Here is a 27,027-nt window from a genome sequence, read left to right on the forward strand (position 1 = left end):
CGGAATCCCACCTCTTAAAATGTGCTGAGTGCCCTTTGCCAAGTTACTTCCTTTTTGAACCTCGATTTCCTCTCGCCATAGAAGACTGCCACCAGAGCTTGCCTCAGAAGACGGCTGCACCATGAGAAAATGCGAATTCAAGCTATTTGCATGGTGAGAAGCCCTAGCTCGTTTGAAGAACTGCTCAATCAACAGTAGCCACAGCCACCAGTTTCACGGGGGAGCCCGTGAGTCCTGATCTCTTCTCAGCAATGGACACCCAACCATCTGTCCTCTCAAAAAAATAATTTTTAAAGGCAGAATTTTACAGCTAAAACTTTTCAAAGCTAATGTTCCATCTAGAGGGGACTGGCTATATGATGGTCGATCCCTGTGGTGAAAACAGTAAGAAAGATGCTGTGGAAGTCTTATCACCATGGAAACAAGCGACCCCGTCTGATGCCGCTACTATGTACCAAGCACAAAGCTGGACAGAGGTGGTGGTGCAGGTGCCTTGGCTCTCGTGTCTCTGCTCCCAGCAGAGCCCCTACAGAAGGTCGGAGTACACAGAGGCAGCAAGATCGGTGAATACCAGAGGACCGTGTATTCCTGGAAACTAGGGCAGTCAGTAAACACAGCAGGCGCTGGAAGGCTGAAAAAGGTCCTGCACAAGCCCTGTCCTCAGAGGAGTCGTGGAAAGACAGTACTGGGAACACAGGCAGCACAGCTATACCAGAGGCAGACAGGAGGAAGCGGGGAGCGGAGGGGGCAGGGCTGAGTCATAAACAGACCCCTCTGCACAGGGGCCAATGACAGCACAGCTGGAAGAGCCCGGGAGTGGGGACAACCCAGACGGCCACCAGCAGGCGGCCGGTGAGAGAAATCACAGGGCCGCTATGTAAACGAATACCACCACGTCACCGGCACCGCAGTTTTAATGAGGTGATTCTAGTGGTGCCGACATGACACTCTCTCCAAGATTCACTGTAAACGAAAACAGCAAGGAGAGGAGTACAGTGTAGTCCCATAACCACGTGGTCCTGGAGGGGGAGAAGGCGCTCTTTGAGTGTATAGCCTCACACATGCACACGCATGTGCTGTTTGTGTATTTCATCCAGCACATGTAAACATATTAACACCTTCTTGATTAAAAAGAAAATAGGTAAGACTTCAAGAGGAAGGGAGGAGGCAACTGGGAAGAGGGAAGCATGACGGAAGCCCGGCAGCCTGGCCTGCATGTGGTGGGGGCAGGGGCCGTGAGCCCACTGGTGGCGGGCACACAGGGTCCGTGGAGAAGGGCAGCAGTGGGACAAGGGGCTGGAAAGACAAGAGTCACACCAGGCCAAAGGTGCTGATGCCAGGCTCCATCTTGCAGCCAGGGGAGGGTCCCCAAGGAGTTGGGAGTTGACGTGGTTGATCTGTTGAAACAGTCGTTTTGTTTGCTTTCTTGAATCCTTTGCAACACCTAGCAGGGTGTCTTGACTACACCAAGAGCTTCACACGTTTCTGGAACCAGGCTGAATCGTAGCAACTTTTGAAATAATCTGGGCACATTCTCAGACCCTGTGAGGCAAATCCAGACCAGCAGAGCCTGGCACCATGTGGAATTCCCTGGGATTCCTTTGATCCGTGGCATGGGCCTGGCCAAGCTCACTGGGGAATGCCAATGCCCGTCCAGGGACTCAGAGCCCAGTCTGAGAACGGGGCCAGGAACTTGACCTTTGAGGGACTACAGGGTGCACAGCTCCACCCGAGGTAAGGAGGAGGTGCCCCGGAGTCCAGCGACAAGGGAAAGACCTGCTGAGCTCATCTGTGGGGCACAGATCCTACCCTGGCCTGCTCGGTCTTCTCTGAGCCCGTATCAAGAACAGCTTCTACTGAGCACTGACTGTGTACCAGGTGCTTTATATTCACCGATTACACGACAGATGTAACTGATAACAGTTTACAGACAGATGAAGTAACCCACCCAGGGTCTCAGGGGTGAGCTCCCGAGCCTGTGCATCCCACTGGAGCCCGCCTGCAGCAAAGCCCCACCCGACCTGCCTCTCCATCCCAAATGCATCCTTCAAAGCCCTGTCGAGAAACGCCCATACAACCTAGCGAGCGCACTCCTTGGCACGTAACCCAGAGAAATGCAAGCTTATGTTCACACAAAGCCCTGCACATGAGTGCCTATAACAGCTTTATTCATAACAGCCAAAACCAGGAAACAACCCAGATGTCCTTCAACGGGTGACTGGCTAAACAGACTGCGGAACAGACATGCCCCTCTGCACTGGAAAGGGACGAACTATTGATACCTACTTGGATGAATCTCCAGGGAATTATGCTGCGTGAACAATCCCAATCCTCACAGGTTAATTACCGCCCAACTCTATTTATGTAACAGTCTTGAAATGACAAAGGGACAGAATGGAAGGCTAGCTTTAGTTGCTGCTGGTGGTCTGGATGGGCGCTTGGGAAGGCAGGTGGGAGAGGGAGGAGGATGTGCTTATGAAAAAGGTGGGGACCCTCGAGGTGATGAAAATGTTCTGCATCTCAGCTGCATCCGTGTTGACTTCCTGTTTGCAATTTGCACTGCAGTTTTGCAACATGTTAACTGCTGCGGGAAATTGAGTGAATGATACACAGCATTTTCTACCATTTCTTACAGCTACATGTGAATTTACAATGATCTCAAATTTTAAAAAGAAACGTTTCCTTCCAGTTTTATTGATATAAATTGATACACGGCACTGTGTATGTTTCAGATGTATAGCATTATGGTCTGACCTACATACATCATGAAATGATGACCACAAGTTTAGTGAAGACATCCATCATCTCGTAGAGATACAAAAGAAGCAAGAAAAAGAAATGCTTTCTTGTGTCAAAATTTTATTTCTTTAAAGGCTTTTTTTTAATGTGGACCATTTTTTTAAAGTCTTTATTGACTCTGTTATTGCTTCTGTTTTGGTTTTTTGGCCATGAAGAACGCAGGACCTTTGTTCCCCGATCAGGCATCAAATCCTCAACCCCTGCATTGGAAGGCGAAGCCTCAACCACAGGACAGCCAGGGAAGTCCCTTCCTGGTGTCACACTTTCAAATGTAAAAAAGCCCACTCCATCGACGCATTTATCAAAACTCATAAAACCAAACACCAAAGAGTGAGTTACACTGCACAGGCATATTAAAAAAAAAAACTTTTTTAAGGGGCCCACGTGGCTGCTACTGCCTACACAGGACGCGTGCTGAGGGACTGGGCACGCCTCGCCATCACCCTGCAAGTCACCTGACTCCAGTTTCCTCATCTTTAAAACCAAAGTCAGAACACCTTTGCTCTGCGGGCTGCTGGGAGAATTAGGTTAAGCAAAGGCACATAACAGAGTGCAGCACAGAGAAGGCCCCAGACATCAATGCCCACCGCCCAGGGTACCTACGGGTGGTCAACGGGCGCCAAGTGGCCCTGCCCGGGGTCCACAAGAGGCCTCAACCCAGCCCCGTGGAACCCTGGCTCCAGATCCTCCTCCACCTACCCCTTCACCGCTGTGCTTCCCGCCTCCAGCTCCCAGAGCACCAACGACAGGCTGGGCGCGTCTCATTTCATCTAATTGCCACGAACAGCTGTTGCTGCTAACAGGATTCCCATTTCCCAGATGAGAAGACCAAGGCTCCGGGAAAATCAATCAGGCAGTTGCCCAAGATCCTGCAGCCTAGAAGGGGTGATGGCGAGATGTGAATCCAGGTCTGCCTCCTCAGGACGCTTCATGGACAGGGGATGAGTTGGCTTTGTCACACAAACCTTTCCTAACAAGCAACTCTCTTGGTTTTGTTCTGCAACCTGCGATGTGCCTTTGTGCATCCGCAAGCCCCTGAACCCAGCTGTCTGATGTCACTGTGGTTGGAGACGCTCAGCTTCTGGGGAGTGGGAGCCCTGCCCGCTGCACACCAAATTCCTTTCTACACACACACAAGTTCTGTAAACTCTCAAATTCTATATAACTCTTCAGAAGATTGTAGGAGTTTACCAAACGCTTCTGTAATGCGTTTTGAAGAGCTACCCTTTGAAAAGAAACTGACCACACTGGAACTCGCCCAATTAAATGCTTCCTTCTTTTAATATCCTTATCCTGTGTTTACTACTTGTACAAGTTAGTTTTATAGCAGGAGAATATCTCACCACCCCAAACACAGGACTCGGAGCAAAACCTAAACATAACCTTGGCCGCTGACAGTGATTTTCCTGATGGCCTGAGCAAGTCGTTCCTCTCACAGCTCCATGTCCCTCCCCCTCCCGTTAACCAAAGGAAATGGGAGAGAAACAGCAATTGTGCAAGGTCCTGGAGAAGGCTGCGTGCACTTCTCAACTCTGGTGACTTCTCAGCTGCTGGTATGACAGAAGCAATCTGTGGGCAGGCTCTGGAAGCAAATTTATGAACGTTTGAGGAAGTGCATCTTTCAGGGCCATGCGGCCTTTTGCCAGATCCCATGACAAACTCCTGGAAGGGTGGAGAGGAGAGCCTGAATCCTGTGGTCGCAGTCACGGTCAACCTCTGCCAAGAGACGGGAATTAAATCTGCCTGGTGAGGCCTTTCGCTTGCGGCTTGTGTAGCAAAGGCATCTGAGTTTAAGGATAAAAAGTTAAAAGCTGCCTAGGAGCTTTTATCAAGAGCCTATACTTTCCCAGACCGAGCTGATACTGGAAAGAGTCTGCAGTTTCAATAAGAGGACATGCCCAGAGAATGTGTTTCCCAGACGCTGGTGGAACGCTTAAACTAACTCCCTTGGCCTAGGTTCCCAAGTCTTCAGGTCCTACTGAAAAATCACCAATCAAAGAGCGAGGCCTTCACCACCTGCAATGCGCTGACAGAAAAACAGAGACAGATGAAACCTCTTACGTCAATACTTGAACACCAAGGACATGCTCGGCACCAAACATCACGGATTTAAGGCAACTCCACAGCAGAGGGAACAGACAGCAAAAAAGTAACCTTTTATCCACCATCTTCCCAGTGGCTTCCTGGTCTGTGTTTGTGGAAATTAACAGGTGACGTGGGGTCTACTTTTAACAGAGCATGAATAAAATGTTAATCGCTCAGTCGTGTCTGACTCTTTGCGACGCCATGGACTGTAGCCCACCAGGCTCCTCTGTCCATGGGATTCTCCAGGCAAGAATGCTGGAGTGGGTTGCCATGCCCGCATTCAGGGGATCTTCCCGACCCAGGAAAGACCCACGTCTCCTGCACTGCAGGTGGAATCTTTTATCGTCTGAACCACCAGAGCAGTCAGGCCCCCAGGCTTACCACGTCCTCAGAGCAGCCCTTTGAGTGGGCACTGCTGTTTTCCCATTTTACAGAGAGACAAGCTGAGGCCCAGGGTCACCCAGCTGTGAAGGGTGAAACAAGGACTCAAGCACGTCTGATGGATTCCAAAATCTCTGTCTTAACCACCGAGGCTTCTACTCCAAGATCTGTTAACATTTATCACGATTATCCCACAAATATTTGATTTCTCAAACAGACCAGATACTGACGCACAGACACTGGATTGGCAAGACATCCCTTCTCCACAAGCTCTTCCCGAGGTGCCCCAGGCCACACCTCAATCTTCTGGACTTAACGCTGGAACTGGCACTGGGGGTCCCACCGAGGCAGGGAGTGGGGAGGCAGGAAGGTGGGGGTGAAAGCATACAGGCACTGCTTCCCTGCCCTAAACGCAGTGCCGGGTGCCAGGTGGAGGTGAAGAGCCTTTGAGGAAAGCCAGGGTGCCCCCAGGCCTAGGGGAGTGGTGCCGGCTCCTTGCTACATCAGATTCTGAGTCCATCGGCCCCCGTCTCCCTGGGCTCCCACGGCCCACCCTGCCCTTCTCTCCAAGTCCATTTTGCTCCGGGGAGCCCTCCCCTCCAGGCGCTTCGTCCAGATGTGGACCTGCCTGTGGCCTCCTGTGGTCTTAGCAGAGCGCCTCCGACAGCAGGAACCTGATCGGTGTTCGCGGAGGCAGTAACATGCTGGGGGACGAGCGCTGGACGCAAGGTCCAGAATCACTCCCAGCTTCCACTCCCGGCTCAGTCCCGGGCAGGCCGTGGCACCCGGGACGTGCGTACTACTTTGCTAAGCTTTGCGATCTGTGAGAAGTCGGCCCCCTCCAGTGGGGAATTAAGGAAAGAAGGGTCTGCACGGTGGGGCCCCTGAAGAGGGGCCCCGGGGACCAAGGTTCCCAGGTGAGCGCAGTTCACGCACAGAGGGGGCCCTCCTCCAGCGCGTGGAAACTGGCTGCCAGGTCACAGAACAGGCTCACCTCGCTGGGAGGTGCAGTGGCCGGATACTCGAATCCATGACTGAGTCTCACGGTCCCTCGGGCTCCCATCCACCTGTGGCAGGTGAGGAAACTCGGCTCAGAGAGGCAGCACGGCCTGGCTACACACCACACAGCTGACTCATGGCTGCCCGGGACTCTTGGGGGCTGAGCTGTGAGAATAAAGCACCTCCTGTCCTTAGAGACAACACGCTCGCCCCATCTCTGATCCCTCCTCCCAGAGTAAGGTGTGACCTTGGGGGTGTTTTCTGCAGTAACTAGGGCGATCAACATTCCCTGAACTAGACCTCCAGGTAGTCAAAAGCCGCCAAAGGCCCAGTCTTGGGGGAAGGATGGGCAACCACGCCACCCAGCGGGAGAGGGACCCACCCCGTGCCCTGCGCTGAGCAAAGCAGCCCAGGCCCCCTCATGAGGCTGTCTTCACGGAGGGCAAGCAAAACCCTTGCTTCGGTTGAATGAGCTGGTGAACCAAACTGGGACTCCATTCCCTGGGACTTCACACAGTCACTCTCACTGTGCTGGAGGGATCTGCTGGGTTTTTTTTTGTTTTGTTTTAAGCAAATAGCATTTCAAGAGGAGGGGGAGGAAGAACATTATTCAGGGACATGAAAGTGTTGAGACCCAGAGCCAAAACAAATCTGAATATGGGAACGAGACAGCCTGAGTTGCTTCTTGAAACTGAAGCCAGCTGCATGCGTGACCTGTCAAGAGCCCATTCATCATGAGAAATAACTGACAGGCCAGTTTCCTATAAGCACTCGCTGGAGTCATTCTAACCCGCCAAACCTGAGACAGAGAGAGAGAGAGAGAAGAAAGCGTCCTATGGACTAGAGTCAGAGGAGCGAACTCAAAAGGAAGAAAAGGAAGGCTGGGCGGGGCGGGGGAGGGGTTGGAGGACCAGCACTTACTGAGGGAGCACAGACTAGACACCGCCTTCTCCTCCAGAGCAGGGTGAGGCAGAGAACAGAGGACGGGGAGACAGAGCCGGAGCCCCCGAGATAAGCTACTGCATGTTAAGCCACTTAGCCTAAGACGACCATGACCTGTTCTTTGCTCAGACCTATTTACAAGTACAGTGAATGTAATCAAACCACGGTTAAGGAAACAAAAGAGAGGAGGGGTTAAAAAAAGAAAGAAAGAAAAAAAAATGAAACAAGAACAGAGTGGCCCAAGCAGTTTGGCCTCTTCCTGAAGGCGGTGGGGCTCGGGCGCCGTGGGCTCTGGCCTGGCCTCTAGCCCAGCCCGTTTGCCAACTCACTTCCCCACCGTGGCCTTGGTCCCCTCGCCTGGAAGCCTGGGCCACGCGGGCTCCGTGTCTGCCCAGTGAGCCCCAGCTGTGTGGTTCAGCCAGGTCCCGCGGCCTCTCTGAGACTCAGTTTCCTTCCCCGCATCATGAAAATGGGAGCCCGGGGGAGTGTGTGACTCGATCAGGGAAGCTGAAGGTGCGTTGGGAGCTGGGGGCAGGCGGGAAGGGCTGACGCCTGCCCTGCAGTCACGCTCTGGCGGCCGGGCCTTGGCCGGCCTTTCCCATCCTGCTCGGACCCGACCTCCAGCGTTCAAGATCCCAGGAAACCCGGACAACAGTAAAGGCCGAATTCTCACTTGCTGCCGTCGCAAACCTGAGCCGTGACCTTCTGCATGGCTGAGTGGGGAGCAGGAAGCCACCCCGATACTCCCTGAGGGGCCAGTGACGCCTGGGTTCTGGGGCTGGGGAGTGAGGGTTGGCCCCACCCTTCCGGATCTACGGGTACAAACCGGGGTGTTTGCACAAGCGCATTTTCCAAGCTCCGTCCTTAAGCACAGCGGGGGCACCTGGTGCTTTTCAGTGACGTTAACAACGTTCGGGGATGAAGGAAGTTTCTTGGCAGAACAGGAAGTTAAGTCACTCACCAGTTTTCACACCTTGGTCTCTTACCTTGTGCAAAGGAATAGTCTCCCCCTCGGCAAAATATTGGTGGATTTTGGGGGGGGCCGGAGGACCCGCCCCAGCCAGGCTGCGAGCACACCTCCAAGCTGGCACGGCCCAGGAGTGGCTCGGGCAGGGAGAAGCGGTCCTGACCCGCTCCAGCCACACCAGCCCTGCCCTCACAGAATCTCCGGCTGCCGAGCGGAGCACATGGAGTCCCCCCCAGCAGCCAGCACTGGGGCCACAGCTGGGAGGCAGCCCCTCTCGATCTCAGGGGCCCCCCGCGGTATCACAAGTGTCACCCCGGAACACGGGAGGTGACGCAACGGTAAAGGACTGCTAGGGACGTGAGAACCAGGTCTCCCATCTGCCGCCCGCTCGAGAGGTCACACCCTGACCTCATCTCGGGGACCAGGGGCCTCACCCTCCTGAACCCACCGGTGATACAGGGTCTGGTGCAGAAATGAATCAGCCGGGCTAACCGATCTACCCCGAGGCTTCCGCCCTCCCCTCTTCCCGTCGTGCTGCAAGGCGCCACCGCACGTTGGAGAACGCCCGCAGCGGCCAAGACAAAACTCTTCCGGGTCCATCGTCACGACAGGTACCCTTGAACTTCGGGGCACCTCGCAGTCACTTCTCCAAGCCGTGCCTCTGGTGCCTCCCGGGGGGGCTTCCGAAGGGCGGGCCCAACTCCACCAAGATGAAGCTGACATCAGCATGAGGCGGAGAGAGCCACTGCCTGTGAACAACAGCCGCTGGTCGGCACAGGCGGCACCAGACTCTCCAGCAGGTGGGAGGAGGGCTGAGGTCCGAACTCACAGCAGAGCCGAGATTCGGTTCTGAACGACTTAGGATGGCTCAGGGACCAAAGGCAGGGAGCCTTGGTCTCAGCTCCTGCTTCACCTTCCGGCAGGGCGTGGGGCAGGGGAAGGGAGGGGCGCCTCATTTGCAAACCCATCTCCACTTCCTCTAAGCGCCTGGGTGGATGCGACAACCGGCCTCCTGAGCACAGCCCTCCAGGGGGTTAAAGAGGAAGCGGCAGGGCCAACCCAATTCGAGAAGCCCTGTTGAACTCTTGCAGGGCCTCCGGAGTATCCTGACAGCTCTAAGGGCGACTCCAATAGCCCTGAGAGACTTAACCCAACCTCCAGAGGTGAAGAGACCACCTCCTTTGTCAGAAATGGCTCGGGCCCGGGAAGAAACACAGGTTCGTTCCACGTTTGTCCACAACATACCCTTAAAAGTACCTGAAAACCCCCAGACAAGCCAGCGGCTGCTGTCATTGTCACATTACTGTCATCATCCCCTATCGGGGCCAGCGGATCAAGGCTTTGGTGCAGTCTTGTCTGACCCTCAGGAAGTGCATTTCACTAAGTCAGCAGCTAAACTCCACAGCCAGGCCTCGGAGCACCTCCCACACCCACCAGCGGGCGGACTGGCCTTCGCCCCACATAGAAGGGACCTGGCCCTGCTCAGGAGCCTCCTCTGGAGGAGATGCCAAGCGGGCAAGAGCAGGAAGGGTCAATGCCCACCTCCTAGGCCAGGAGGAAGCCCCGGGGAGGTGAGTGTAAATCATCAACGTGCTCAGTTATAAATAACAATAATAAAGCTTTTGTTTTTTTAAAAAAAAAAAAGTTGTCAGACCGAGCAAGAGGACAAGATGAGACTGGATGGAATTTAACAGGTCCTTGGTCAGAGGTCAGCGTTGGGACACCAAAACCAAGTTTCAGGTGCGCTGGGTGCATGGTTAACAGCAGGTGGTCCTCCCGGGAAAGCCGGCTGGGACAGGGTTGTGCTCACTCACTCCACAAGCCCTTGTCCAGTGATTGCTTGGTGTCCGCAGGCGTTGAAGACAAAAACATAGGTAAGCCACAGGCCCTCTGTCCAGAGAAGTAAATATTATTAACTGATGCATGAGTGAAATAGAAAGTAAAATACACTAAGAGGCGGAGTACATTTTAAAAGACAAATGACATGATAACATAGCTGGGTACGTTCAAAACTGGGCATCACAACTTTTATGGGGTGCATGCAAAGCTGCGCTGGGGTCTCCCCTCTCTCACCCCTAAGACAAGATAACGTAACTGGGCCTTCCAGAGTTCAAAACTGGGCATCACAACTTTTATGGGGTGCCTGCAAAGCCATGCTGGTGCCTCCCCCCTCTCACCCCTGGGCAGGGGGAGGTTTTCTTCCTGAGCAGATTCTTGTTTACATCAGTTATTAATAAATCAACAGAACATTCGCTAGAGCAACGATGCTCATGAAGCACAAAGCCCATCGCGTGCCCAGAGTGGCATTCACACCCCCCAGGCCCCAGCAGCCAGGGCTGGCAGAGCCACTCTGCGGCCCCTGGTGTGGCCTCACCCGAGGATCAGTGGCATTCACACAACCACAGTGGGTCCCGCTTCTCAGAGGGGTCAGACACGGGAGGCACCAACAGAATAAAAGTTTCTCCCCCAAACTTTCAGCACAACCCAATTTAAAAGTCACCTGCCTTCCACAAAGCGGAACAAGAGCAAAAACATAACTTGGGCAAACGTCTGTGCCATGCTACTGTCAACAAGGCGGCCTTCCCCTTGAGCCTCAGACGCCAAATTAATCTGCCCTACAGACTAGTCCTGCTCAGGTGCAAAAAATATGCATCTTCAGCATAGATAGGAGAGAAAGCAACTTAACTGCCTAACAGTAATGACAGGATAAACAGCTGCCCAGACATCCATGCTAGGGTCAATATGCAGTTTTTCAAAAGACTTGATAGGTACCAAGAGGAAACCATCTTCCAGTCTAGTGCTAAGTGAAAAAGCAAAGACAGTGGACACAGCAAGCTCCTATCTGGGCAAAACTAAATGTAATTGTAAGATAGAAGGATGCAAAAGAAACAATATCAGGGACCTTCAGGGAGAGGAACAGGGTGGCTGAGAACAGAGTGGGGAGGAGGCTCTTCAAGGAATACCATTTTGCATGTTTTGAACTTTGAAGGTATGTCCTATGCAAAAAAAACAAATGTTTAAAATCAAAATTCTGTATATATTTACCTATGGTTGCACATCAGTGGAATATCTCTGGGAGAATAAACAAGAAGAAGGCAACAGAAGCTCTTCCAGAGAGAGAAGGAGAGGCAGACCAGGGAGACAGCGATGGAGGAGGGGAGAGTTCCTCTCCACAGCTGAGTTTGTACCAAGTGTATATATTGTCTGTTCCTAAAAATTACACACACACACACAGCTGCCGGTAGTTACCCAAACACCCCCCACGGTTCCACGTGTTCCAAGCTTTGCTCACGCTGGACTTTCTGGTTGCTCACCTCTTAGCCTCGTCCACCTCCAACTGAGCTCACGACCCTCGGCTCTTAAGACTCAGTTCAGGTGTCTCCTCCTCCAGGAAGGCCTCGCCCACCCCATAGACAGAGAATCAAAGGGGCATGAAATGAACAGGCAGCGTGTCCGTCTCCCCCGCGGACTGTGAGCTTCGGGAGGGCGAGAATCCACTATGGTCCCCCGAGTCGTAGGACCTCACACGGACAGCTGCTCAGGGAAACATTTGCTAAACCAAAAAACACACATTTGCTCCGTTAAGTCGGGTGTACAGCTTTCCTGATGCCAAAAGCTATTGACACCTCTCTTGATTGTGGGGTTTCCCTGCAGCTATCAAAATTGGGCTATTGGCACTAATTTGAAGCACCGCACCAATGTTCTCCTGGTCCACAGAGAGGCCGGGCTCAAAGCTGTCTGGGTTCCACGGCAGCAGAGCAGGAGCTGAGCATGTGGTCGGAACAAAATCACTCTCTCTGATACCACTCACCTCCTGGAAACTTGCAAATACCCATTAGGAGGCTCCCTGGGCGGGCCAGCAGGTTGGCAGGCGGCCCTTCACACACCCAATCCCAGGAAAACCTCAGCCCAGGGTCCTTCCCTGTGGTTTTTTTTTCCCCCCCAAGTTCAGCTTTTAGGAGAAAGCACCTGACTGCACTCAGGGCTGGCGGGGAGGCAGCACCCCCAAATGCCGGCGGCCCCTGAGAAGTTGGAGGCCTGAGGCCCGGCAGCCTGCGCAGTGAGAGAGGAGGGCCAAGGGGCAGGACCGCCGGGGAGAAGTCAGACATGCCCGTGATGCTGTGCCCCTGAACAAAGGGCAGCTTCTGAGGGGCTGATTCAGCAGGCAGGTCCTACGCACACCCTGCTCTGTGCCTCCTCCTCCTGGAACAGGAGCCGCGTCCCCCGTCCCACGCTGCCCAGGCTGGCCGTGCCAGGGGCTGAGAGAGGAAGGCGGAGGGACCTAGCCAAGCCCTCACACACCACCCGGCACTCACAGAGGTATACCGCAAGGCACACCTTGGAAGAAAAGCTATGACCATACACAGTGCCTAGGACTGTGTACTGAAGAGCAGAGACATCCCTTTGTTGGCAAAGATCCGTCTCGTCAAAGCTACAGTTTTCCCAAGAGTCATGTATGGTTGTGAGAGTTGGACCATAAAGAAGGCTAAGCGCGGAAGAACTGATGCTTTCCAACTGTGGTGCTAGAGAAGACTTCTGAGAGTCCCTTGGACTGCAAAATCAAATCAGTCAATCCTAAAGGAAATAAACCCTGAATATTCATTGGAAGAACTGATGATGAAGCTAAAGCTCCGATACTCTGACCACCTGATGCCAAGAGCCAACTCATTGGAAAAGACCCTGATGCTGGGAAAGATTGAGGCAGGAGGAGAAGGGGACGACAGAGGATGAGATGGTTGGATGGCATTACTGACTCAATGGACATGAGTTTGAGCAAGCTCCGGGAGATGGTGAAGGACAAGGAAGCTTGGCGTGCTGCAGCCCACAGGTTCGCAAAGAGTCGGACACAACTAAGCGACTGGACAACAGCAACAAGGCCGAGTGCCGCGGCAGACGCACGCTTCAGGACATGAGTGAGCTGTGGCCCCAGAGAGGGAGGTCCAGGTCTGGGCAGGTGTCCTAGAGGAGGCGGCAGGAGTCCGCCTTCATGGAGACAGGGCGAGGGCATCCTCAGAAGCAGCCAACTGGTGACACATCCAATACGCCAGGGCACTGGGGGCAGGTGAGGCCCTTCCCTGCTTCGGCAGCAGGAGCCCCATGCTGCCCAAATGGGCACAGCTGATGCCCGCAGCCCTCTCAAGCCCCTGGAGGGTGGGGGCTCCGCCATCCAGGGGCGGCCTCAGCTGCACTGGCCTCCCCTCCCCTGGCCCGGCCCCACCCCTCCAGCTCTCGGCGGGTGGGTACACTAGGCCAGCAGCTGAGCCACGAGGGACACCCGCCGGGCAGGGCGTCCCATGCCACCCCCTTCCATAAAACGGCAGCAGGAAGGTACACAGGGCGAAACAGCTACTCTGCTCTCCCAGCGCGCCGGCAGCCCGGCTCCGACCCACGCGGCTAGCCCGGCCGCCCACAGACAATACAGCGATTGTGCTTGCTCCCGGGGGAGGGGGAGCGGCCACGTCCTGCCCCACGTGAGAATGTCACGACCGTCCCGGACTCCCGAGTCACAAATATGTGATCAAGGCATGTGCCGAGCACGCGCTCACCACGTGTTTGCGTGCCTATGAAAGCACAAAAGCACAAGGACCCGTGTGCTTCAGCTGCGGGGGGACTGGGTCCGGGGACAGCAGAGGACGGGGCAGCGAGAAGCGAGCCCCAGACACAGCACAGAAACGCTTCATTCAAAACCATGACTGCTTTATTGTCCCCCTGGTCTTCGAGGGGTGGAAGCGGAGGCGGGGGGAGTGGACACTCCTTTGCAGAACAAAACTGCATGGAAAACCACAAAGTGAGGCAAGATTGGTGACTGCCATCACTTCCAGCTACTCCATCTGAGGCTAAAGATGGGAGACAGGCAGTGATTTCAGATTTCACTCGGGACAACGGAAAACCAAAGATGAAATCCGTCTTCGCAGGCGGGCAGCTGCCACTGACAAGAAGACTGATTTCAGGACACCTGAGTCAAAGGGCGCCTCCGCCTCAAGACTGATACCTGCAAAGTCATGGGAAGCAGGTGCCGAGCACACACACCGTGAAGGGAACAACCCACGAGGAGGAAGGTTACCCAGCATCTCCGTGCAGATGTGAGCTCAACCCAAGTGTGGCCTTTCCTTGATGAGAGAGGGTAAAATAAACCCACCTGGGGAACCAAAACTCAAAAGATCCCATGTGCCACAACTAGCTAAGACCTAGCCGCCAAATAAATCAATAAATATTTTTTTTTAAAGATGCAAAGCTTTGCATGTACCTCTGCAGAGCAAGAAAAGTAAAAAGGGGATCAGAATCGCAAGCAGGGCAGGCATCGGAGTCGCTGGCTGGGAACCACACCCTTGCTGGGGTGGACGCTGGAGCCTCCTTCAACAACATGGTTACCAGTGCCGTGGTTCTCAAAGTCATGGTCCCAGAACCAGCAGCAAGTTGCTCCACCTGGGAACTTGTCAGAAATGCTAAGTTTCACTCCCCACCCCGAGTAAAACAGAGGCACTCTGAGCAAAGGCCAGCAATCAGGGCTTTAACAAGCCCTCCAGGTGAGTCTGATGCTCCTTCAAAGTTTGAAAACCAATGTTCTACTTGATTTAGTCCTTAGAACCCTGATACTTGGGAGGGGAGGACAATTCTGCAGATGAAAAAAATGGGGTCCATCAAAGTTGTCATTCAGTCCCTAAGTCATGTGACTCTGTGACTCCAAGGACTGCAGCATGCCAGGCTCCCCTATCCTTCACTATCTCCTAGCGTGCATGCTAGCTCATTTCAGTCGAGTCAGACTCTTGGCAACCCTATGGTCTGTAGCCTGCCAGGCTCCTCTGTCCATGGGATTCTCCAGGCCAGAATACTGGAGTGGGTTGCCACGCCCTTCGCCAAGGGATCGCCCTTCGCAAGGGGATCTTCCTGACCCAGGGATCAAACCCGCGTCTCTTATGTCTCCTGCACTGGCAGGTAGGTTTTTTACCACTAGCGTCACCTGGGAAGCCCACTATCTCTCAGAGTTTGCTCAAATTCATGTCCATTGATTGGGTCAATGATGCCATCCAACCATCTCATCCTCTGCTGCCCTCTTCTTTTGCCTTCAATCTTCCCCAGCATCAGGGTCTTTTCCAATGAGGCAGCTCATCAAGAGGCCAAGTATTGGAGCTTCAGCTTCAGCACCAGTCCTTGCAATGAATATTCAGGGTTGATTTCCTTTAGGATGGACTGGTTTGAGTCTCACGCAAATGTCCATGAGGTCAGAAAGGGGTAGAAGGTCTAGGTCCCACCCCCAGCACTTCATCTGGGACAGAACCTGGGGACTTAGATAAAGATGACCCAGTGCTTGTCCTTGATGAGTTTCTAGCAGCCCCTAGAATGCTCTCAAGAACTCCAGTGGGGGCAGGGCCTTCGGGGTCCTTCTCAGGAGTCTTGGCCCTGGGGGGTCGGGGGTTGGACAAAGCCCACAGGCATGCAATGGACTGGCAGGGAGGGAAGGAGGAGGCAGATGGGGAGGCAGAATATTTGCCACAACAGGAGGAAAAAAATGGGGTTGAAGAAAAGAGAGTAAATGAAAGGAGTGACTGATACTAAATACCTGGAGGAATACGAGAAGAAAAACTCAATTCCTGGGGAAAAAAAGAATAGCAATTGCGATCTGGAGGCTCTCTGCTTCCACTTGGTTCATTGAGTCTCTGTCGAAAAGAATAAGCTGAGAGACTCTGAGAAGCGTGTTCTCATTTACCCTGAGAAATTTTTCTCTTTCGACCACCAGCAGAAGTTATCTACTTGATACATGGCAGCTAGACTGCCTGTCAAGATAATTTAGAGATTAAATCTTTGTTTAAAAAAAGAAAATCCTACTTCATCTGTTAAAATCATGGGAGCACTTTTGAACTAAGAAGATTAAACTGGGTGAAGCAACTGAGTGTGACTGTAGGGGGTTTGCGGGGGACAGAAACGATCTGCAGGGCAACCGGAGGGAACCCCAGGGTGGAGACTGGCTTCCAAGAGTCAAGGGTCATTTTTCACGGAGCTGATTGGGGGTGGAGCGGGCAGTTTCAGCAGGAGCAGCCAGAGGGAAGCCCCAGGGGGATGAACAAAGCACTTCCCTGGCTCATCTCTGTCGGCTTCCTTGCAGGTGGCACAAGCAGCCAGTTAACGGAGGGAATGACTGTGCACTTGGCATTTCCACCACTGTGCACCTTGAACCATACAACCCAGGGGACCAGAAACCCTAAATCTGTTCTTCTGCATGGCATGTCTGCTCCAGCAATCTCAAACATCTTCCAGAGCTAAACAGGGAACAGAAACAAGTGAAGCCCGATGGGCAGGAACTGTGATGCAGAGCAGGGAGCCCCCAGGGGGCTGGATGACTGGCTACCCTTGCCTGGCTGTGGAGGGGAGAGGGGGGAAGAGGACCCAGGATAATACTAAAGATCTTCTGATGTGTCAGAAAAAGCTGACAATCTAGACTTCTTTGTACAATCCCAGCTTTTAAATGTTGTCAAGAAACGCAGAAGTGCCTAGAGCTCCCTGGGGGCCAAACAAACTTTGCCAGGGGACCACATCTGGCCCCCAGACTGTGGGCGCACAGCCTCTGCTCTCAAGGATGCTGACTACTCAAGCTCCGAAGTCACCCAGACAACTATACTTCATCTCGGTTCGAAGAGCCTGGTGGCTTCGCCCTGAGCACCCCACAGTCACGCATATCCATCTGTATCCCTCCTGGCTGGTTCTGACTTAGAGGAAGCCCTAAAAGGGACTAGAAAGCGCAGACTGTCTGAAATCCTGAGCACACCAGGGTAGCACTGTGATGCTCACAATCCCTAACGGCAGAGGCCTGCCTTCACACCCGCGTGCTCGGAGAGGTGGGCGAGCTGCAGCCTTACTGGGAGCAGAGGACGCCCGTGTCTGCCCCACCCTCCCCGGGAGGGCTCCCTTCCAGCCTCTCCCACAGTGGGGCATCAGGGAAGGGGAGCTTCCACGCCAAGTTCTTTAAACAAATCCAAGTAAAGCCAGCAGATGGAAGAGACAATTCTGGAGCCCTGACACCTACACATGGCTGGCTTCCTCGATCACGACTCCCGCACAGAACACAGGATTCTGTTTTGATGACATCTATGCAAGATACAGAAATGAGACGGGGGTTTCCTGCCTCTGATTTCAAAACAGCCTGGGACAAACGAAGCCTTCTTGTACCACAACCACACATTTAGAGGGACAGCTCCATCAAGTAGGCTTTCTTAAATGTCAACCCACAGACCAACCTACTTCTCTGCCCGCAGGCCATGATAAGACCATGGTGGGGGTGCAGGGGTGAGGGGGGGTGCTGTCCAGAGAAGGAAGAGACTCCTCTTGCAAATGGTGGCACGGTCCACGATGGGGGATGACATGGGGTGTGGAGGAGAGATAGGCTTTAGAACAGGAGACCTGGGGTCCAGCCTGTGAGGATGGGCCTGCACTCAAGAGATATTCCCAGCGCTCAGTTCCCTCCTGGGCAGTGGGGCTCATTAGCCAACAGCCAAGTGCCTGGGTGACCATCAGACAAAATACAGGCACAGGGTCGGCACATAGCAGGTGGTCACCCAACGCCAGCTCCCCAAGTAATGAGCCACTTCCACTGTGAATGTGCTGTGCCAGGGTTCTTTGGGGGCACATACACTGCCCCTTTCTGGGTGGTGAGACCAGCACTGAGCAATCCTGGGCACAGCCCAATCTGCCAATGCTCTTGGGCCCCCATCGGCTACAGAGGTCCGGCACCGGAGACCATCCTGAGTGGCTGGCTGGAGGCAAGCAGGGTGTCAGAGGAGGGCACGCAATCAAGTCTGGGCTTCCAGGGCTCTTGCTGCGTGTCCTCTTAACCCCAACTTCCTCCTCACCAAGCACTTCTTTCATGGCTAAATTCACCAGGCTTCTCTGGTTTTCTCCCTTTTGCACTCTTGCCCAGAGTCCGGGAAGCTTCTCCTGATATCTTAGGCTTGCATTTTGGAGATGTTCTCATCCTGACACAACAGGAGTAAGTACCAAGCTGGGTGACGCGAGCACACTGGACTCACAGAAACCCAATGTGGGCAGGCCCAGCCGCTCCCAAGGGTACACGTGGCCTGGACTCCTGACAAAATGCAGCATCTCATGAAGGCCGTGAGCCCCCGCCCGGGACAGCTCGGAAGTGAACAACCCCATGGCATTTCTCCACCTTCAGACTCCACCAGCGCCCAGCAATGCGGGGAAACAGCTCCAGCAGTGACGCATTTACAGTTGGGCCCACGCACAGAACTCACATCCACGTGCTCCAGATTTGCTGTCCCACCTCGGAAGGACTCTACCCCTAACTAGCTTCCAAAGGGGCTGGGAGTCAGCGAATGTGGGGACCAAGCGAGACAAGAGCTACAGTTCCGCCCAGCTCCCAGCTAGTCAACAGACTGCCCCAGCGCTGCAGCTGACGGCATCTTAAGGAGAAAGCCACGTGATGCTGGCTAGTGGCGGGGCCTGGAACGTCTCTTCCTTCCTCATGCTACATAGAAGCCACCATTCTGAATGAATAAAGTAGTTACTTATCTGTTGCCCATGCAAAACATGGCCATTCCACCAAGCCAAAAATGTGTCCAGCCTAGCCCAGGAGGAACAGCGGTACGACCCATCGGGTCTAGATGCTCTGGAGCAGAGTGTGATCAGAACACAGGCAAGGCAGGATTTCTTGCGTGTACACACACACAAGCGGGGGAAAGTGCTGGGCACTGCAGAGCTGATGCGGCCACCGGCCCAGGTGAGCCAGGAGCTGGGGGCAGAGGAGCTGGGGTCACAGGCTGGAGCAGCAGAACTGACAGGGACCCTTGCACAGCCACTGCTCACTTGGAGTTGGGCACCGTGGCTTGCGGGGTGAGGGGCTTGCCCACAGTCACGCAGAAGGAAGGTCTGGGGGCAGCTTCTCCATTCCAGGCCGAGGCCCCCTCTGTCGCATCACACATGTCTCCATCACCTCTGAGTCAACGAACTCGCTTTGCACCCTGTGTTTTAGAGCCAGGGAAGTCTGTGTCCTTTCTTTCCCTGGAGTGGCTCCTCTATACTTCTGTTTCCCTCACAGACTGGGAGACGGTACGGGCTTCCCGGGTGGCTCAGGGGTAAAGAATCCACCTCCCAACACAGGAGACGCAGGAGACTCAGGTTCGATCCCCGGGTCGGAAAGATCCGCTGGAGAAGGAAATGGCAACTCACTCCAGTATTCCTGCCTGGAAAATCCCATGGACAGAGGATCCTGGTGGGCTACAGTCCACGGGGTTGCAAGCGTCAGACACAATTTAACACATGCACAAGGTCTAGCGCACTTCTGCCCCCAGAAGGTTCTGTGCAGCTGGGCCGTTTTATATCTGTGCCTTCCAATGTGACCGTGAACAGCCGCATGTGGCTACTGAGCACGTGATCAGTGGTTAGTGCAGGTGAAGAACTGAATTCTTAGTTCCACTCTGTTTTAATTTTAAACCATCAAAACTGTCAATTATCCCTCAATAAAGTTGGAAAAAACTTTTAAGTGGCTACCCGTGGCTAGCGGCTACCACACTGAACGGCACAGGTTTGGTATACAGACCCATCCTTACAGGGAGTGGGTCAGCTTGTTTTTTTTCTGTAAAAAGCTGGACAATAAACATCTTGAGCTCTGCAGACCATACGGTCTACACCCACTGCCTCCCGTGACCTCACCTGGTCTCCCCACAGATCCACCCAGACCCTGTGCAGAAGCAGCCAGCCTGCTCTTTCTCTAGCAGGTGCAGGCGAAGGGCTGGCCGGGCATCCGCACACAGGTTCAAAGCCGAGGAGGGCACAAGCAGGCCAGGGGCCATCGGGCCGACCCAGAGCCCATGCCAGGCTGGCCCTGATCCTCCAAGGCTGAGTCGAGGACTCTGGGACACAAACTAGAGCAGAAACGTCCCGGGGTCTTTTCTGCAGCCCTCAAGGACATGCCTGAATTTACAAAAGGTTTAAAAATCGGACACTTTCCATTTAAGCAAGTTAGAACCCAATCACATGCAGACAGGCCATCCCCTACACGCCTCAGCCGGCAGCCCAGGTGCCTGACGCGCATGGCTCTTCCCCTCTGCTCTACAGCTCACCTTTGGGGTCCCTTTTGGCCTCCGCCAGGCCTGACCGCTCTCTTACTTTTCTTTCTAAAAAAAGTGAGGGTGTTTGCTAACTGGCCTGGGAATTAGATGAACAGGAGCAGCCAGCTTACTTAACTTCTCTCCTCAAGACTAAATGCTGATGTACAAAACCCCCCACAGGGCTTGGAAAACACACCCCGAAAGCCATGAAGGGCTGCTTTAGGGCCCAGCCTGGGAGGTTCACTCTTTTCCTTCATTATCGTCCTCTGGGCCTGAGTCACGTGCCACGCAGCCACCGGGGCCTGGAATCCTGGCTGGCATCTGAGGGTGTGGAGTCCACAGGAGCGCCAGGCGCCAGGTGACCCATGCAGAACATTCTCGCGAGTTTGTGTCAGCGACTCCCCACCCTTTGAGATCACCAGCGAGAACACGCTACAGCAGAGCCCAAAGGGCACCCAGACTCTTTTTTCCATCACACCAACGTGGTTACTTTCTTTTCCTTTAAGGGGAAAAGAAAAAAAAAAAAAAAAGGCAGGTTTATACTGAATCAGACTTTTCCAGCTCATGCAATGCCAAAAGGCTTTGTTCATTTTGATTTCTTTAGTTCCACTGCAGGTGCAGGCAAGGAACTCTGGAAGGTCTTGGGAATTCCAAGCGCCCCCACTGAAAGCAAGAGCTGCAACTAAAATCAACACAAACCACATGCCTCCGGGCAAGGAGATGCCACTTGGTGACAATTCCCTGTGTAGGGGGCTAGTCTTGGGCTCTCCTGGGAGGTCACTCAGAGGTCAAATGGATGGGCCCCCTGAGCAGTCTTCCCAGAAGGGGGCCCCTGGTAAAGAGCAGGCCGTTCCCATCACCTCCTCCCAGCTGCCTCCTCGCCAGCTTCCAGCGAGTGTCCGACTAACCAATCGCTACCTCTTTTGGCCCTGACCCCTGCCTTCTCTCCTGGGTCACTCTGTGGTCTCCCAGGTGTCTGCTCCAAGCCCACTCCTCAGTGCTGCTCCCCAAGCGCCAAGCCTCCCAGAGAGAGAAGCATCAGCAAGTGCCTCCAGCTCCCAGCCCACCGAGATAAAGTCCGGACGCCTCCGTCTGGCTCCCGCGCCATCCTGACTCACGGCTGAGCTGCAGGCCCGGGGGTGCGCTTCCCACCCTCGAGCCAAGGTCGTCCTCCACCACGTGGGGTGGTCTCCGGCTGCCACGCCTCCATGCATCCTTCCCCCCTGCAGTCTGCATCCATCCAAACCCCTGCTCCTTCCTCAAGCCTCCTGCTCAGCCTGCTCCCTTGGGCTCGGTTTAAATGACCACCCCCCGTGACTCCCACGGGACTGGGGGCTCACCAGCGCCCCGTGGACCCACACAGCGTCCACGACACCGACTGCCCAGGCACGTGGCGGGAAGTGCGTGAACCCAAGTGGTCTGACCGTCTGCGGCTCAAGTCCACAAGTTCCTCAAAGGCAGGGATTCGGTTCACTCATCTCGGGATTCTTCAGAGATGCTGACTCGTACAGTAGGCGCTTCCTAGCCACTGACTGAATGGCGCTGCGGCAGGGTGGGGCGGGGGCAGGGAGGAATGAGCATGCAGAGTGTTCTGTGGTCACCAGAGAAGGAGCCACACATCTGAAGAGGAACACAGGGCAGGGATGACGGGCTCTGCCGCGTCCAGCAAGGGCGGAGGCAGCCCGGATGTCCTGGTCACCCCCTCACACTGCCCCTCGGTCACTCAGCATCGTGACGTCCAGGAAAAGGGTCTGTCTCGAGGCCACCCCAGGCCGGCCACCTCCGTGGGTCCTCTACGAGAAGAGCTCTCTAAAGCCAGCCCCAGCCACCCAAGCCAGACTGAGGGCAGGGGCGACTACAGCCCAGGGTCGCGACAACTGCCCAGACTCAGTCAATAGTCTGCACACCCCTGCAGGAAAGGGTCTCCCCAGAGCTCCCCAAAGGAGAGGGTCTCCCCAGAAAAGGGTCTCCCCAAAGCTGTCCGAAGCAGAGCGGCGACCCCTCTGGCCAAGACTGTCCACCCTGCTCACCCCACAGGAGGGCCAGGCTGGGGCTGACAAGGGGACATTCGGAAGACACCAGGAGGACTTCCCTGGCAGTCCAGGGGTTAAGACACCGTGCTTCCACTGTGGGTGGCGCAGGTTCAATCCCTGGGCCGGAAACGAAGATCCCGCAGGCTGCGCAGAGTGGCCAAAGAAGCAGAAAGATAAAATTAAAAATAAGAAGACGTGGGGAGTGGAGACCGCCAGGGACCACTGGCCTACAATCACTGGGGAGGGGACGGCCCTTCCTTCCATCATCCCAGTCAAGGACTCATTTCAAAAGCTCCGATGAGCTTAGATGAGCTCTTGCTGCTAGAGAAACTGCTGCTACATCCGGGGGGGCCAGAGGGGTTCTGGAGGCAGTGGACTCGCACCCCAGGAGTTGGTGAAAGGTGCCCCAGCAAATGCCCCAGCTCCAACCACATCACCTGACCCAAGAGGACACAGGCAGTTATGAAAGGCAGCTCGGCAAGTTGAAGGGAGGGGCAAAGTAAAGACATCAGCGGTGGAGAGTCTGCAAAGAACCTTAAAGACAGTGAAGGACCTGCCGCCCTCAGTCCTGAGGGGTGGGGCCAGGAGGTGGCCACAGAATTCCTTCCCAGGCGGTGGTAAGGGCGGAGCCAAGATGCTGCAGCCACACCAAGACACGCATCCAATGTTCTATGCTCAGGACCAAATTCGATCACCTATGGTAAACAAGAGATTTTGTTTACCAAGCAAAAAAGCTTAAAAGATTTCGCCCATCTTAACTCTTAGAGAGACACACTGCAAACTAAATCATAACATGGGCTTTCAACCCTTCTTCCCCCTAAATCACGAGACATCTGCCAAGGGAGCCTGTGGGAGAAGAAAGGCTCTCTACCTGACCTAGTCTCATCTGGCCAGCCAGGTCCAGCTCCAAGCTAAGTCCCCACTGCTCTGTCCCTCGTCCAGTCGCCCACTGGCCACAGGGACAGTGGCCCCGGTCCTTCCCCTCATCTGTCCCCCCAACAGCACGTGCCTGCCAGCACCCCGACGTCCACAGGGCTGAGTGTACCTAACTGTGGTTTCCCTCGGTTTCCCCCCAACCCAGGGGCTGGGTGCCGTTGGCCTGGCCACACTCCAGATGAGAGAACCCAGCCAGCAGTCGTGCCTAAGAGCAGTCGGTCAGCAGAGGGCACATCTGGGATTCAAACCCCGGGCACTGATGCCAGAGCTGAAAACTGCCCTCGGGTTTCCCCTCCTCCCTGCCCAAGTTCCTCTGTAGTTCTCTGGCTGGCAGAACTTCTGCCCACCCAGTCCAGCTTACATCCCACGGGCAGCACCACACCCTTCACTGGGCAGGGGGGGCTTCCTGGACAGGCCCCCAACCCTACCCTGAAAGCGCTGGGAGGCAGGGTGGGCGAGAGGAGAGCAGGGCCACAGGGGTCTCACAGCAAACTGGGTCCCGCAAGTGAGCCGTCGCGGGCCCGCCACCCTCCTCCAGGGAATCCCATCGTCTGACTGCCCCTGTGCCTTCAGGGGAGGGGGGCCCCTGCGTCCCAGACCCCGCCTGGAGTCTCAGAACCACAGACGCCCCCCCCCCGTCCCCCCCCACCCTGAGTGCAGAGGCAGCTGGCCGTGGAGACCTGTGTCCTTCCACCTCCAAACCAGCAGAGAGGCGGCTCGCAGGCGGCACCCTGCGCTCCCAGGCCCCGGGCCAGCCCGAAGGCCAGAGCAAGGGGAATTCCAGGCGTGGCGCAGGCCTCTCCCGGCACTTGAGCCAGAGGGCAGCGGGAAGGAGGGTGGGCTCTCCGGGCAAGCCACCCCCTCCCCCCGGGGGAACTGCTCCAACTGCGGGAACTGAGGCCTGGGCAGACCCTGCTCCCAGGGCCCCGCGGCAGGCCCTGGCGCGTGGCCACCTGGGCCCCTCCTAGAGGTGGCAGCTCGGTGCCCAGTCTCTAATCGCCAGGGACCACCCCCCTGACGACGCCCCCTGCTTATGGCAGGAAGCGCATCTCTGCTGTCCCGGGGGCAGCCGCTGGGCCAAGAGGGAGACTGGTGGCGGGGACAGGATGGAGGCCACCACGAAGAGCTGGGAGGTCACTGTCCCTCGAACCTGAGGCCAAGTCATCTCTCTAAGCAGCGGCGTTTTCAGCAAGCGACGGAGCGAGTCCCTCAGCCATAGGCTGTGCTGAGAACTCAGTGAATGAATGAAGCGGCCAGCCCCGCAAGGGATGCCCGGCAGGTGTCCAATCAGTGTCTGCTAAATGAAGGCAGGAAGAACAGCCCACACTCCGCCCCCGCCCGACCAACTCATTAGGCCCGAACCCAACTCCTAGTGGAGGAGAAAGAGCCCTTATTTATGCGCCACCACCAGCGCCCAGAAGAGCAGATGGACAAACCTTTGCCAAGGCGACCAAAGGCCTTTTGATCAAGCCCGAGGTTTCAGCACTTCCCCTTGGGTCTCAGTTTCCCCGGTGGGCAGCAGTGGACTTCATGACCCATACAACCTCAATGACCGAAGGCAGGCCTGCTGCCCCCACGTCGGGGAGGAAGTGAAAACTGGGATGGATGGTCTAAGCGGACCGAGGGTGTCGGAGGGCATGTTTCACCAGGCTCAAGAGCGCTGAACAAGGACCACGCTGCCTGCGGGTCTGGGCGGCACAGCACGCTGCCCCGCGAACAAGACGGTGTCCCGAAGTCTCACGGGAGAGGAGGTAGGTAGCACTCGAGTAGGGGACCCGGGGGCAGGGGAGGGGGGGCACAGGTTCTGGTCTCTCTGTGCACCGGCCCACGTGACCAGGCAAAAAGTCACCCCACCTCTGGCGGTGGGATTCACCTTCTGTAAGATTCCATCAGCGGGCCACGGCAGCTCCTGCTCTCCCAGCCCCTGGTCACCTGAAATGGAGCTCTACGAAAAACGTGATCCCAAGTATGTGGAAGGACAGGTTCCGGGCAGTCAGGATCCCTTAGGTGGCTGTCACTATGACACTCACTGCAAGCCAAGATGAGAAGGACCAGCGGCTCTCTGAGAATCACCGATGGACAAGACTGCTCCTTCCCGCCCCTGAGCCCCACACAGACACAATGTGCCCAACCTCCGGAAGGAGCGCGGGGCCTACGTGACAACAGACTCAATAAAACCTGGCCTCTTCCCTCCAGAAAGGAGGTGGCTCAGAGGGGCTGGACCAAATCCTGTGAGGGGCAGCGCATCGAACACTGGGCCGGGCTGAAACAGGAACTACCTGGATGATGCCTGCGGCAGGCACGGGGCCCAGGGGTGGGTACCTCTCAGATTCTCCTTCGTTGAGACATGGCGGCAGCAGTGGAAAATTCCAATAGGTTTATTCCACTCCTGAACAGGAAGGCCCTTAATCCCCTACGAAGGAGAGGGAGGTATATGCAGGGTCTATTCCAGTCCTCATGCCTCAGTCTTAGATGCACAACAGAATCAACTCAGAAGCTTTAAAAATTCCAACACTGAGTCCCACCCCTTCTCTCCAAGATCCTGATGTAACTGGTCCGAGATGCTGTCTGGGCATCCAGACTTTTTTTTTTTAAAACTTCCCCAGGTGATTCTAACATGTAGCCAAGGTTGAGGACCATCTCTGTGGATGCTAAAAACTCAGTCAATGGAGGTCCCAGGCCTCTCCCACAAACCCCCGATGAGCAGAAAGGCCAGAAGACCCAGCTAGGCAGCCCTTGCTGGAGATGGGTGTCCTCACCCTGCCCCCTCCCCGCCTCCATCCCCACACACAAACCAGGATCAACCTGCAAAGAGCCATCTGTCTGAGACAGAACTCAGGGCCTCTGTCCAGCCCCGGCTGGGGCATACCAAGTGCCCACACACTGGAGGATGGACAATTGTGTTCAGTTATTCGATTACTTTGGGCATGTAAATAGAACGTGATATTGTGCAAACCTGGGGTGGCAAGTACCACAAAATGATTTACTCTGAAACATCTCACTCAGCTACAAAAAAAAAGAAGGAGATAAATGCTGGAAATCCTTTTAACAATCTCTTTGAGTGGAAAATGGGATCTGCATACATGGTGATGCTTCTAATGGGCTGCCAGATTTATTTCCCATTTCCCCCAGAAGGTCACTGGGAATAATCATATTTTCCTGTGAATCTGTCTTTTGTAAAGACAAAGCAAAACATTTCAGTCTCCCCAACTGAGGCACTGCCTTTGGTCCTATGACAGATACAGCAATAGAATTCAATCACTCCTTTAAAGGGGGAAGAAATAAAAAAAGACCGCAGAAAACAGAGGAGCAAGGGAAAGAGCCAGTTAAAATTTCTAAGTTTCCCTGTGGTGTTAACAAGACTAAACAAAATTTATGCTTTGAGATAAAACAGAACTCGGTGCCTCCACATCTTATGATCAAACTGATAGACGGCATGGTGTATAGAGCGCGGGCAGGCTTGTGGAGCCAGAGAGAAAGGAACAGAGCCCCCACACGCTTGGTCTTCCAGCTGTGTGTCCCGGGGCCTCCCTGAGCCTCAGTTTCTTCAGCTGTAACTGCAGGACTGCTTTGAGAGTTGAGAGACAATGGATGCAAAGCCCCTGGGCAAGGGTGAGCCTCCACAACCAGTGGGCACTGCTATTATTTCTGAAATAGCCCACACCCACTTCAGCTAAATCCCGCTGCACCCAACTTTTGTACGGGCCTGCATCTTGGGAACCCCATGATATCACCGCAGGAGGAGAATCTGTTTCTTTGTTTCGTGGGAGAGTCAGAACAGCCAGGAGTTGGCCTGCTCCTGCGTTCTGGGGTCAAATGGGCT

At 54.8% G+C, this 27,027-nt stretch overlaps 1 protein-coding gene across 3 annotated transcripts in view; it reads right to left on the minus strand.

Moving 5' to 3' along the window:
• The window catches only part of FAM53B (family with sequence similarity 53 member B), a 112,433-nt gene that overhangs the window by 80,623 nt on the left and 4,783 nt on the right, over positions 1–27,027 (minus strand). Inside the window, exon 1 of one of the 3 annotated variants that reach the window (XM_061162864.1) lies at positions 21,354–21,499. The exons of 1 other annotated variant lie outside the window; for it this stretch is intronic. The gene's annotated coding sequence lies outside the window, so the exon portion shown is untranslated. Of the gene's footprint in view, positions 1–21,302; positions 21,500–27,027 lie in introns of those variants that run through there. One more of the 3 variants, XM_061162866.1, reaches the window with a different exon arrangement.

This window comes from Dama dama, chromosome 15 (assembly GCF_033118175.1).
Source record: "Dama dama isolate Ldn47 chromosome 15, ASM3311817v1, whole genome shotgun sequence".
Classification (NCBI taxonomy): domain Eukaryota; kingdom Metazoa; phylum Chordata; class Mammalia; order Artiodactyla; family Cervidae; genus Dama; species Dama dama.